Source organism: Tupaia chinensis, unplaced genomic scaffold (genome assembly GCF_000334495.1).
Source record: "Tupaia chinensis unplaced genomic scaffold, TupChi_1.0 Scaffold000018_1, whole genome shotgun sequence".
Lineage (NCBI taxonomy): Eukaryota > Metazoa > Chordata > Mammalia > Scandentia > Tupaiidae > Tupaia > Tupaia belangeri.
This window is the reverse complement of record NW_006159448.1, coordinates 2,529,508-2,542,682: the sequence shown is the minus strand read 5'-3', so window position 1 is coordinate 2,542,682 and position 13,175 is coordinate 2,529,508. Positions and strand designations below refer to the sequence as shown.

The window sequence follows — 13,175 nt, the reverse complement described above, 5'->3', positions numbered from 1 at the left end:
ATTCTAATTTTATGAGCTTCAACAGGAGCCAATTTTTGCTTCATCTTTTGAATGTATAATAACAATGGCATTATGTATATAATGACCCTTTTATCCATAAAAGGCTAAGCTGTCTCCTAAAATCAATAGTGTATTTTTTAGAAATACTTTTTTTAATTGCCAGAAGGTTTATGCACTTAACAGAATGAGACTGTGAGAGAGAGAGGGAGAGAGAGAAATCATCCTCAATTGGGTAGTCGGTAGTGTCCTGAGAGGTCAGATTGCCATCAGTCATGGCCCATGGACATGAACACGGTCATGGTCATGGTAAAATAGAACTTCCAGATTATAAGCAGTGGAAGATAGAAGGAATGCCATTAGAAACTGTCCAGGAGAAGCTGGCTGCACGAGGACTAAGAGATCCATGGGCCCGGAATGAAGCTTGGAGATACATGGGTGGCTTTGCAAACAATGTTTCCTTCATTGGTGCATTATTAAAAGGGTTCAAGTGGGGATTTGCTGCATTTGTGGTAGCTGTAGGGACCGAATACTTCCTGGAATCCTCAAATAAAGATAAAAAACATCACTGAAGAAATACCTGGGAGTATCTTAGTGACTTCTTAACTCTTATAAAAATATTTCTTCACTTAGTCTGCCTGTTTGTGTGTTAGTCCCTTTTAAGGAACAATACTGGTAAGATTTAATAAATTAAGAAAATCAAAAAAAAAAATTGGGCATGGTCATACCTCAAGTACTGATGAGAAGGAGAAATGGAGGAGAGGGAACACATCATGTGCACTCACTTCTTGAAAGCATTTCATACATTTGCTCTTGCAAAGTATTGTGACTGATACTAAAAACTCTTATGTGTGAAAATTATGTGTGGGTGCCTCTTAAGAAGAGCAGGTCTAATGTAATAGTTACAGTTCTAGTCAGAATCTGGTACCTTGATCTAACTATGCAACTATAACAGAAAATGTGTTTCCCTCACCTAGACCTTATCCAAATAGATATGTCCAGCAATGCTTTTGAGTCAGGCAGAATTATTATCATTATAGATCATTTTCCTTCTTCAGCCTGTCAAAATTATTATTATAGATTTTGACCCAATGGACTTTAAATTATCACCTAGCCTCCAATAGCAAAAATATTATTTTGTGCTGTGTTGGAACTAGATGTGTCTTCAAATGGGAAGAAAATGTTGTTCGTATGATGGGATTTCAAAAAGTTCGTGGAAAATGGAATTAAAATATGAGTTCATTTTAGTGTACAAATTTTGTTTTTCTTTTTTCTTTTCTTTTCTTTTCTTTTTTTTCTTTTCTTAGAGGTTTTTGCTATAGGGCGCGTGCGCTCGCCAGACAGACAGAAAGAGACAGAGAGACAGAAAACGATAAATCACCCCCCAGGGGGGATGGCCACACCGTAGTCCCTTCTCCTCCATTCTCTTCTCAGGATCTTGGGTACGCATGCACACACATGCCCGGCGTGAGTTTTAAGCCACTGGGTCCGGGACGTGAACCGCGGTCGACTACGTGGGAGTCCAGCGACATAGTCATTACTCTAACTGCTGGTCCCAGTGTACAAAAAATTTAAATCCATATACAGTTTTGTACAGTGATATTATTTTGTGCTGTGTTGGAACTAGATGTGTCTTCAAATGGGAAGAAAATGTTGTTCGTATGATGGGATTTCAAAAAGTTCGTGGAAAATGGAATTAAAATATGAGTTCATTTTAGTGTACAAATTTTGTTTTTCTTTTCTTTTTTTTCTTTTCTTAGAGGTTTTTGCTATAGGGCGCGTGCGCTCGCCAGACAGACAGAAAGAGACAGAGAGACAGAAAACGATAAATCACCCCCCAGGGGGGATGGCCACACCGCAGTCCCTTCTCCTCCATTCTCTTCTCAGGATCTTGGGTACGCACGCACACACATGCCCGGCGTGAGTTTTAAGCCACTGGGTCCGGGACGTGAACCGCGGTCGACTACGTGGGAGTCCAGCGACATAGTCATTACTCTAACTGCTGGTCCCAGTGTACAAAAAATTTAAATCCATATACAGTTTTGTACAGTGTGCATTTTGTATGAACTTTTCAAGGACCCTCATACACTGATGGTACTTGCACTGTGAATGACTACTGTTTTGATAGTGGACTATTCATGGAGAGCTTTAAACTCTTGGATTGATTGAAATTATTTACAAGTTGTCTAACTAAAGTTAGGGATATGTGAGTAAATAAATATGACGGTAAGTTTTATGTTATTCTTCCCACTTAAAGGAGAAGTTTAATTCCTCTCTCTTTGACTCTGAGCTGATCTTAGTTGTGTATTTGACCAATCAAATGGTGAGGAAGTGACATTCTAAAAGTGCTAAGACTAGATCATGAGAAGACTAATTTAGGACTCTCAATATGCACACTCTGGGAGAAGTCAAAGACCATGTGAGAAGTTTAGTTGCTCTGAGACTATAATATTGGAGAGATAAAATGAAATTATTCTTGTCAACCCTCTTGGCTAGGCTCACATTTCTGATCATACTTCCAAGGCACTAACACATGTGAGTGACCTTCAAGATCAGCTGAAATAGAGAATCATGAAATGAACTCAGCTAATACTGAAGAGCAGAAAAATTATATACAAGTCTCATACAAAACTTTAATCTATGTAATGGTGAGATATAATAAAATGATTCTTTTAGGCCATTAAGTTTTGGGTTAACTTGTTATGCAGCAATGATAATCAGCAGAATATAATACGTTGCTGATGCTGACACAAGGAACTCCAACCTATTATTTTGATTCTATCATTACACATCCCTGAAGTTTCTAGCCTCTAAATAAGTCACTTCACATTGATAAACAGCTTTCTCTAACATTCTGGAATTCATGTAACTAAGCATAGACCTCGGACTCTCTCTTCTAACTGAGCCTCATACTGTGTTTCCATTGCAACGAGGAATGAGTCTTTGCAAGCTGGTTACTTTGAAGACTTCGTCCCCTGGGTCCACTGAGAGGTCTCCAGCTCTTAAAATTTCTTAGTGTAATATGTTTTCATTAGCACCTTTATAAGTGCCCCAAAATTAGTTCATGTGACTAAATGAATATTTAGAGAACACCCAGGAAACCAGCAGTTAGCCTAATGGCTATGTCGCTGGACTCCCACATAGTCGACCGTGGTTCGCGTCCCGGACCCGGTGGCTTAAAACTCACGCCGGGTGCGTGTGCATGTGTGCCCAGGATCCCGAGAGGAGAATGGAGGAGAGTGGATTGCGGCGTGAACATCCCCCTGGGGGGTGATTTCTCGCTTTCTGTCTCTATATCTCTCTCTGTCTGTCTGGCAAGCGCACACGCCCTATAGCAAAAACCTCTCCAAAAAAAAAGAAAATACCCATATCCTCCTTCATCTGTTTGTCCATCACTCTTGCCTTCTCTCCCAACTCCTTTGTTCTCCCTCTTGCTGTTGTTTACTCTCTTCCCTACTGTTCTATCTCTCTCCCAGATTCATTGTTTCTTCATACCTGCTCCCTACACTTTTGAGTGACCTTAGGCAGCCATGTTATCTCTCCAACCCTCAGCTTCTCATTGATAAATTAGGGATGCTGTAGGCATTAAAATGAGATTACACAATTAAATATTAGTGTAATATATGATAGATTACTGCTCTAGAGTAATGCTCAATTGGTGCTCTAAAGTAAAGTTCACCATTGTTTATATCAGTTATTATCCTTTAACTTAAAGCAACAGTGGACTACCTATCAACTCAGACAATAAACACCCGTCTGACTACCAACTATACCATGCCATCATACCTTCTTATGAAAATCTGAATTCCCTCTAGGCTCATGCAGGACCATCTCTATCACTTCTATTATAATCAAAACCTATCAAAAAAAAAATAACTGCACTTCTCAGAAAGTCACAGCATGTCATTGTATGAAGAAATATAATATCCAATTCTATCAGGCAGAGAAAATCTCTATCACTGAAGCAATTAGAAAAATCCAAATGCTTACCAACTAAATTACTATGTAAATTTTTTTTTCAGCAAAGTTATATTATTTCTGATGGACAGACTATTTAATTAAAATTGAGTTTACTTGATGCTATAAAATATCAATTTAACTGTCTTAGTCCAACTAGAATAAAATATTTACATACATTTTCCTATATATTCAACCAATTGTAATAATAATTTGTAATTTTGTAATCCTAGAATGCTTTTTTATTCAAGGATATGTAAATATTTAGATATTGCATTAATTTCATTGCATCAATTTCATTTTTATTTTTATTCTTTTTTTTTTTTGGAGAGGTTTTTGCCATAGGGCACATGTGCTCGCCAGACAGAGAGAGACAGAGAAACAGAAAGTGAGAAATCACCCCCCAGGGGGGGATGGCCACACTGCAATCCCTTCTCCTCCATTCTCTTCTCGGGATCTTGAGCACGCATGCACGAGCACCCAGCGGGAGTTTCAAGCTTCTGGATCTGGGACTCAAACCACAGTCGACTACACGGGAGTCCAGCGACATATCCATTATGCTAACTTCTGGTCCCAATTTTTATTAATTTTTTTTAAAGCTTTTGCTGTAGGATATACACACTCACTGGAGAGAGAGAAATTGACAAATCACTTTCCAAAAGGGACAGGCATGCCTCAATCCCTTCTCCTCCAGTCTCCCCTCAGGATTTTGAACATGCATATACACACACCCAGTGTGATTTTCAAGACACGAGTCTGGGACTTGAACTACATAGTCAACCATGTAGGCTCCAGCCACCTTAACCTTCACAGCATCTTCTGGGCCCAATTTCATTTTTAAATTGCAAAAAAGTAAGTAATAACTGTTAGTACTTCTCTTTTTAGGACTCTTTTTTTCCCCAGAATATGAGATCTTTTCTCTTTCCAATTTTTAAAATTACATATAAAAGCCCGCTAGATAGTTTTATTGGTGTTCCACAAAAATAACAACACTAATAATAATAGCTAATGCCACTGCACTTACTCTGCCTCCAGCACTATTCAAAATGCCGAATTTATAGTTCGTCAATTGGTTACAATAACTTTTATGAGAAGGCGTTAATATTTCCATTTTGTAGAGAAAATTCAGATATGTGAAATTTCAGTAACCTACTCAAGATAACAACACTGCTTAGGATTAGAACCTGGATCTGAAGTGGAGAAGACTGACTCCGGCATCTGACATTTAATCACTGCCCCTATAAGCTATTTTGGTTAAGCCCTTCATGGACACTTGAAATTCACCATTCTAAAACAGAACTTGCCATTGTCAGCCTGCTCTAACTCCTGAGCTCTCTGAGGCAAATAATAATAATAATAATAATAATACAATAAAATAAACAAACAAAAGACGAAAACAAAATTATGTGATTTTTCATCTGTTTTCTCGGGCTATGGCATGGAGCTCTGAACCTGGATATTCGTTCATACTCGTCCAAACACACCATGACATTTCTTCCTCCCAAAACATTACTTGTCAAAGTGAGTTTCCCAAATATGCAGAATTGTCACCTTCTAACTTAAAACACTTCAGCAGACTATTATCCTTTGGAAGTGTTCAAACTCCTTAACATGGCTTATCAGGCTTTTTTTTTTTTTTTGGAAGAGATTTTCACTGTAGGGCGCGTGCGCTCGCCAGACAGACAGAGAGAGACATAGAGACAGAAAGCGAGAAATCACCCCCCAGGGGGGATGGCCACGCCGCAATCCCTTCTCCTCCATTCTCCTCTTGGGATCTTGGGCATGCATGCATACGCGCCCGGCGTGAGTTTTAAGCCACCGGGTCCGGGACACGAACCGCGGTCGACCACGTGGGAGTCCAGCGACATAGCCATTACGCTAACTGCTGGTTCCCGCTTATAAGGCTTTTGTGATTTAGTTTCTATCTCCCCAGCCTCCCTCTCAACTCTATGTGCCAGATGATGTGGTTATACTCAGCTTCAAACATGTTTTTCTTGCTTCAGTTTCTTCACACATTTTGTTTCTACTGTGTAGACCATAATCACAATTTTTTTTTTAATTACATGGCATGTGTACTTATCAGAGAGGGAGAGAGAGTGTGAGAAATCACCCACGGTGTGGATGGTCATGCCTCAATCCCATCTCCTCCATTCTCTTCTCAGGATCTTAGCATGCATGACATGGACTCTGCATGACTATCATGTCGCCAGGTCTGGGGCATCAACTGTGCAGTCAGTCACGTGAGATCCAGTACCTTAAAGTCCATGTCACCTGCTGGCCCAATCACAACCACCTCTGTGCTTGGCAAATTCTTATTTATCACTTGGGTCTCAGCTTAGATGTTATTTCTCATGGAAGTCTATCCTGATATGATCTTGTCATATATAAAGCCTTCTAAACTTATTACAATGTTATCTATTATAATAGTTTTTTTTAGCTCTCTGCATTCATCACTGGACTGTAAGTTTCATAAGTCTAAAAATGCTGTATTTTACTTCAACTACAAAATAAATGTGAAATTAATTAAATGAAAATTAATTAATTAAATTAAGGAATAAAAGAGCTAAGAGATATGGTATCAAACTATATACATAAAATTATATACAACTGAATTGCCAATTTTCTGTCAAAAAATAAATTTATATAAATATGAATCTCTGCATGAAATATTCTATAAGAGGAAATTAAAAAGTAAAAGGAATGGCAATAGACCATGAGCAAATTAAAATGGAGAAAGAGTAAGTGAACATATGGATACAATTTCAGAGATCAGTAAGTACATGATTATTTAACACCATAGGCATGGAGATATGTTGAAGGCTTCAAAACGTTTGTGGATAAAATTAAATTAAAGAACTAATTTGTTTTGGTGCAAAAAATCTTTTGAATTTATCACGAAGAGAGGGAATAAGAACTAACTGGGACCAGAAGATGTCATAACGGTTACATTGCTGGACTTGCATGTAGTCAACCATGGTTCAAGTCTTGGGGCCGGTGGCTTAAACTTCATGCCAGATGCTGTGTGTGCATGCCCAAGATCCCAAGAGGAGAATGGAGAAGAAGGGGTTGCAGCATGACTGCCCCTGCTGGGGGATGATTTCTCACTTTCTGTCTCTCTGGTGAGCACCTACAGCAAAAATCTCTAAAAAAAAAAGGAACTTCTAACTAAAAGAGAGGAGAAAAATGCAATCATTCTGATTGAACTCTTCTCACCAGAATAATTTTTTTAGTATCAAAATTTTATGAATTCAATGGTTTTAATCACCAATTATAAGTTCTGGAAATACAATAGCCAATAACATTGAGATATTGCCACCTTCCATAGACCAATCAATGTAAGTACCAGCGATCCTGGCTCTCTGCTCTGGGTCTTAGGCATTTAACTGGAATGACCTAGAGTTATTTTGAGTGGCTGCCTTAATGGAAAACAAACAAACAAATGAACAAACATTTGAAATCCAACCCATCACATCAACATTAGTACAAGTACAGTAACCAAAGAATTTTTGTGCTTCTTGTCTTTCTAAGAATATCCATTCAAAATGAGTCTTTCAGAGTTTAGCATTGCAAAACTCAATAGGATAAGTCAGGGGCCATTCCCAGAAGAGTTATTCTACAAAGTAATACCTAGTTGCATTCGAAAGTCCTTGGGGCCCCACCAATCCAATTTCAGTGGAATCAGAGACTAATGTTAGCAAGGTACCTCTAAAGCAAATAACTTTGCACAGGGCTCCAAGCAGATTATGATAGATATCACAATTATTTTGTGCTGTAGAGGTTTCTCCAATATGGAGAAAGTCAATTTAGTGTTGCTTTATCTTATTCTGGGCCAAGGAATAAAATGTGAGCCTAATTTACATCAAATACTTAGGCCTCATGGTTTGAAAAATCTCTACCAACTCTTACTCACTCACATTTTAACTGAACAACACCATTTTTCTCCTGCTCCCTATATATTTTAATTATGACTGAGGAGAGAAGTATATCAAACCTGGCAAATGATACAACATTATGTCCTCAATTTAATTAGAAAACATTTTTTAGAAAGGTTCCATATGTAAATCCTCCTGAATGAAGAGATTAAGTAAATGTTACACTCTAATTAAATTATTCCATATAAATCCCATTTGCAGTATTCTATGAGGAAATGTGTAAAGAGTTATGGAAAGCACTTAGCAGGGTATTTCTGTTATGCTAAAGACTTCACGACCTTGCCATATTTCAACCTCCACGACCTTGCATTGCCAGGTAGAAGAAAGCCTATTAAACAGATTACTGAATGGCCTCAAATTTCAGGAAGAAAAGCAAAGTCATGTAGGCCCTGGATGTTAGAATGTACCTTTATTAAGAACCAGCAGTTAGCATAATGGCTATGTCGCTGGACTCCCACGTAGTCAACCGCGGTTTGCATCCCAGACCCGGTGGCTTAAAACTCACGCCGAGCGCGTGTGCGTGCGTGCCCAAGATCCCGAGAGGAGAATGGAGGAGAAGGGATTGTGGCGTGACCATCCCCCCTGGGGGGTGATTTCTCACTTTCTGTCTCTATGTCTCTCTGTCTGTCTGACGAGTGCACGTGCCCTATAGCAAAAAATCTCTCAAAAAAAAAAAAAGAATGTACCTTTATTAATAAAAAAATACATATTTAAGTTATTTCTCTCCTTTAATAACATGTTTTGAAAGCTGAATTCTATTCTCCTTTCTGCATGCTAATGATATCTTGTCCTGTCTTCAGCTGACCAATTGCATGAATCTTTGTGTGAAATTGTCATTCAGGGAAACAAAATACCTGTTTGGTTTTTTTAACTGCTGCTGTTACTTCCTTTGATGAACAAAAACTCCTCTCCGTGGTTTATTTGTTTCTTCTAGGAAACTCTTTTTTTTTTTTTTTTTTTTTTTTAATATTAGGTTGGTAGTTTCAGGGGAAAGTAGACCTTTACTACTGCTTAAAAGCCTATTTTTTGTTGTTTTTGTTTTGTTTTGGTCAACAATCAATAGTTTGCTTTGTGGATACAAATCTTTTATAAAACGAAAGTCATAAAGACTCAAAAAATGATCTTTAAGCATTAAGAAGCACACACAAACGGTGCTAATTTTGCCTTGCTGAGTTTTCCCCCCATTGCTGCATTGATTTCAACAGCTGTAGGTACTTAAATTCTGCTTCTGGAGCCCTTGCACCCTACATTATGCACAAAAGAAGAACGAAGGACAATTATTATCAATTTTTCACAGAACCCAGGGAGCCACTCAGAGGGAGGATAGACAGTCCTCCTCCTGCCACATTACCTTCACACTCACCAATAGCAACAGCTTCTCATTTAATAGCACAGTAATATTCATTAGAAAAAATAGAATTTTCATATGTAAGAACAAAGCAGAAGGAAATTGTAAGAGAAAGAAGGAAGAAGTTGAGCTATTTTTTTTTCAAGATAAAGGTATCTTAAATGATATGTAATGAAAGGCCTTTGTGGATTTGATCGGGTGTGTGTGAGCATTTATGGCACCTGTGTCCACAGGGGGCCGCACCAGCAGCCAAATGGTAACACTGGTGTGTAATTACAGAGCACTTAACTGCATTCAGCCCTGGTTTGTTTGTCTGATAATTTCCACTTTCATTGTTCAAGAGGCTGTGGACACTGTAGAAGCTGAGGTTCAAGTACCTGCAGCTGTTGAGATAAATGAACGCTGTAGCTGTTTTTAAAAGTTTCTAGTAGGAATGCTGTTTAAGAGGAAAGTTTGACAGGGTACAGTTAATATATTCTACTTACTTTTCCAAAGCTATGAAATTTTAAATCTATAAATGGATCATTCTTTATTCCTCTTCATTTCACAAACAGACTGAGCTCCTTTTCTCCCCACCCAATAGAGCCCCTACTTCTTGCATGCTATTAAATTCTCAGTATGGAAAAAGCTATTTTGATTTACTCTTAAGCTCTACAGACATAGTCTCTGTGTTGTCTGCACTTGTGATATATAGCAGATTCAGACATTTAAAAATGTGTTAACCTGTTTATATGAAAGAATAAAAATGTTTCAAAAGAACAAAGATTTGCCAACTGCAAACACAAATGTTTCCATTTTCTTGCACTTTCTGCATTCAATCTAGTGCCTTTAATGCATTATTTATTTGTATTTTAAAATTTTGGCACATAGAAAACAGGCAAAAAAAATTTTAATTTCAATTCACTTTCAGCACCATGGAGAGAGCAAATCTTAATCTCTGCTTTTCCAAAGATTTTATAATTCACTAACAAAAAAGCACAGGACTTTTTTAGAAACAATGTTGCCTAAAAAAAGAAAACAGGCTAGGCCCATCCTAGATGGACACCTAACTTGAGCTGTGAAATACTGCTTTCCTTGACCAGAAATGAAGATTTTCTGCTGAGACTTCCCCCTCCAGATTCATTTCTAGTGGGTAGGGCTACCTCTAGCTCCTCTCCAATTGTCTCACTGTGACTTTTAAACTTTAAAAAAAAAAAAAAATTAAGGTATTCTCTGGTCTCTCAAGCTTCTCCTTTATTGTGCTATTTGGTGTCTTTCCAATTAATGCAATAAAGCTAAAACTGCTTTTCCTAAAATTAAAAAATATATTAAAAAATACCTATTTAATAGCTGTAGTAAGTTATGTAGCATCAGGTAGGTGCTACCTTATAGTTTATTCATTCTACTCAGAGTTTCATGCCTAAAGTCAGACATGTATTCAAAGATATGTATATACCAGCTGAACTTGCTACTGAAAGTAGTTACATTATTTAAGAAATGTTACGAATCAATAAAATGGGGGCAGGGGCAGGAATGAAAAACAACTGTAGACACCTGAGATAGTGTGGTAGGAGGGTGGGAAACGGCAGAGGGTGAGAAATAGGAGTAAATAGGGGTAAAATATAGATATAGATAGATATAGATATATAGATATGTAGACATAATGTGTATACATACACACACACACACACACACACACACATATATGAAACCAGAAATGGTAAATTATTGACAATAACATGTATGATTAAGCCACTATGCAGTATATCCTGGATCAGAAATGACATTTTGTATGATCTGACGATGCTCAGGAAATGAATGTAAATTTATTAATTAATTATAAAAATATTTCAGAAGAAAATTACAGTGTACTTGTCACTAGATTCCAGCTTAGTCCATATTTTTAGTTTAAGGTATTTTGTGAATCAATAAAATGTGGAAAAAAGTTTAGTATGGAAGGGAAAGAAGGGAAAGGAGAAGGAAGAAACAAGTAAAAGTATGCTTAATTGACAAAAAATGAGAAGCTATTTGTTGATAAGTTATAGAGTAGTATCTTTGATTTGACTGACATGCATAGTATGTGTGCTGGAAACAGAAATGTTGTATACTGTAAAGATGTGATTAAATGTAAATAAATAAATTAATTTTTAAATTTTTTTTAAAAAGAAACTATGTTGCCTGAATTATTACTCTTCCAATTTTATGATATTTTACAAATAGTCTGTTGGAATACAGAAATAAGAACCTTTAGAAAAAAATTAACTATTGCTACAAATTGTTGGTTTTTTCTTTTTCTTATTCTTTCTCTCTTTTCTTTTCTTTTTTTTTTTTTTTTTTTTTTGGAGAGGCTTTTACTATAGGGTGCATCCACTCACCAGAAAGACAGAAACAGAGAGACAGAAAGCGAAAAATCACCCCCCAGGGGGGATGGCCATGCTGCAGTCCCTTCTCCTCCATTCTCCTCTTGGGATCTTGGGCACTCATGCACATGTGCCCGGCGTGAGTTTCAAGCCACTGGGTCCGGGACTTGAACCGTGGTTGACTACATGGGAGTCCAGCGACATAGCCATTACGCTTACTGCTGGTCCCCTTACTTTTTATTTCTGTTAGAAATGATTTCTTTTTACATGTCTGTCTTCATCAGAATATAAGATACAAAGAAACAAGGGAGAGAGACCGCATTCCATGACCATAAGCATTTTACATATGCCCAACTTTCCTTATTCATAATATGAAGATAACATAATGTACTCGTAGGGGCATTTTGAGAATTAAATGGGTTAAATCATGTAAAGTGTTTAGAAGTGCTTGGGAGGGCCAGCAGGTGGTGTAGTGGTTAAGGTTGGATTCCTACATGGGCAACCACGGTTCAAGTGCTGGACCTGGTGGCTTAAGAAACACAAAGGGTTTGTGTGTGTGTGTGTGTGTGTGTGTGTGTGTGTGTGTGTACATGCCCAAAATCCTGAGAGGAGAATGGATGAGAAGGCATTGTGATGTGGCCATCTCCCCTGGGCTAAGGGAGGGGAGTGGTGGTGGTAGTGGTGATTTTCTTGCTTTCTGTCTCTGTCTTTCCAGCAAGCACACATGACCTATAGCAAAAACAAATCTCCCTCAAAAAAAAAAAAAAAAAAAAAAAAAACTACTTGGGAAAAACAATAGATGCTCACAATGTTATCAGGGTGATGATGGTGGTGGTGGTGGTGATGTAAAGTATAGTAATGGAAAAAACTAAAATAGTAGTAGGAAAAGAGATTGTGCTATATTCTACATAAAACATTGCAGATATTTCCCGGTGAATGAATGATCAGGAATTACACACGTACAAGGTTACATGGTAGAAGCAATGAAGATTTCAACTATATGGTAACAAAGGCCTACGAAGGAGAAATGAATTTGAGAAAATTCCCTGTGGATCTATATCAAATAGTAATCAACTGACTGTGGGGTGAGGGGAAAGAAATAAATCTTTTAGGGCATTCTAATCTGAGAGCCTTCACAAAGCCACATTTTCAGCAATAAATCTGGAATATGGCATCCCTATGCCCATTGCCACTAGCTCTGTCAGACAATACGGGTCAGCTTCTTTTTGGGCTTTAGTAGTGTTCTCTGTGTTATGCAAGACATTTGTACAAATTTTACTTTACTATATAGTTGTGGTTATCTTTAGTTAGTATGTGGTTCTTGCTATACTTTTGACAGGGTCCAAATCAAAGATAGTATATATAATCAGAACATAAATTTTATACTGATTTTTAGAAGCAAAAGACACGGCTGAAAAATGTAACAGCTGAAGCTCCATTATTTCTAATGTGGGTTTGCGTATATCCTGCATGGGTTTACATAGGAAAAATAAATCAGCAATGTAGTCCCAGCCCCAAACCCTGTTCCTTTGTAGAAGTGACTGGTTTTTTTGTATGTTAATATAAAATCAATCAATCAATAAGATCAAGAGCACAGCTGTG

At 37.6% G+C, this 13,175-nt stretch overlaps 1 pseudogene; it reads left to right on the top strand.

The window, feature by feature from the left end:
* The first annotated feature begins 272 nt into the window (after positions 1-272).
* On the top strand, positions 273-576 carry LOC102481308 (NADH dehydrogenase [ubiquinone] 1 beta subcomplex subunit 3 pseudogene; annotated as a pseudogene).
* Positions 577-13,175: the final 12,599 nt, after the last annotated feature.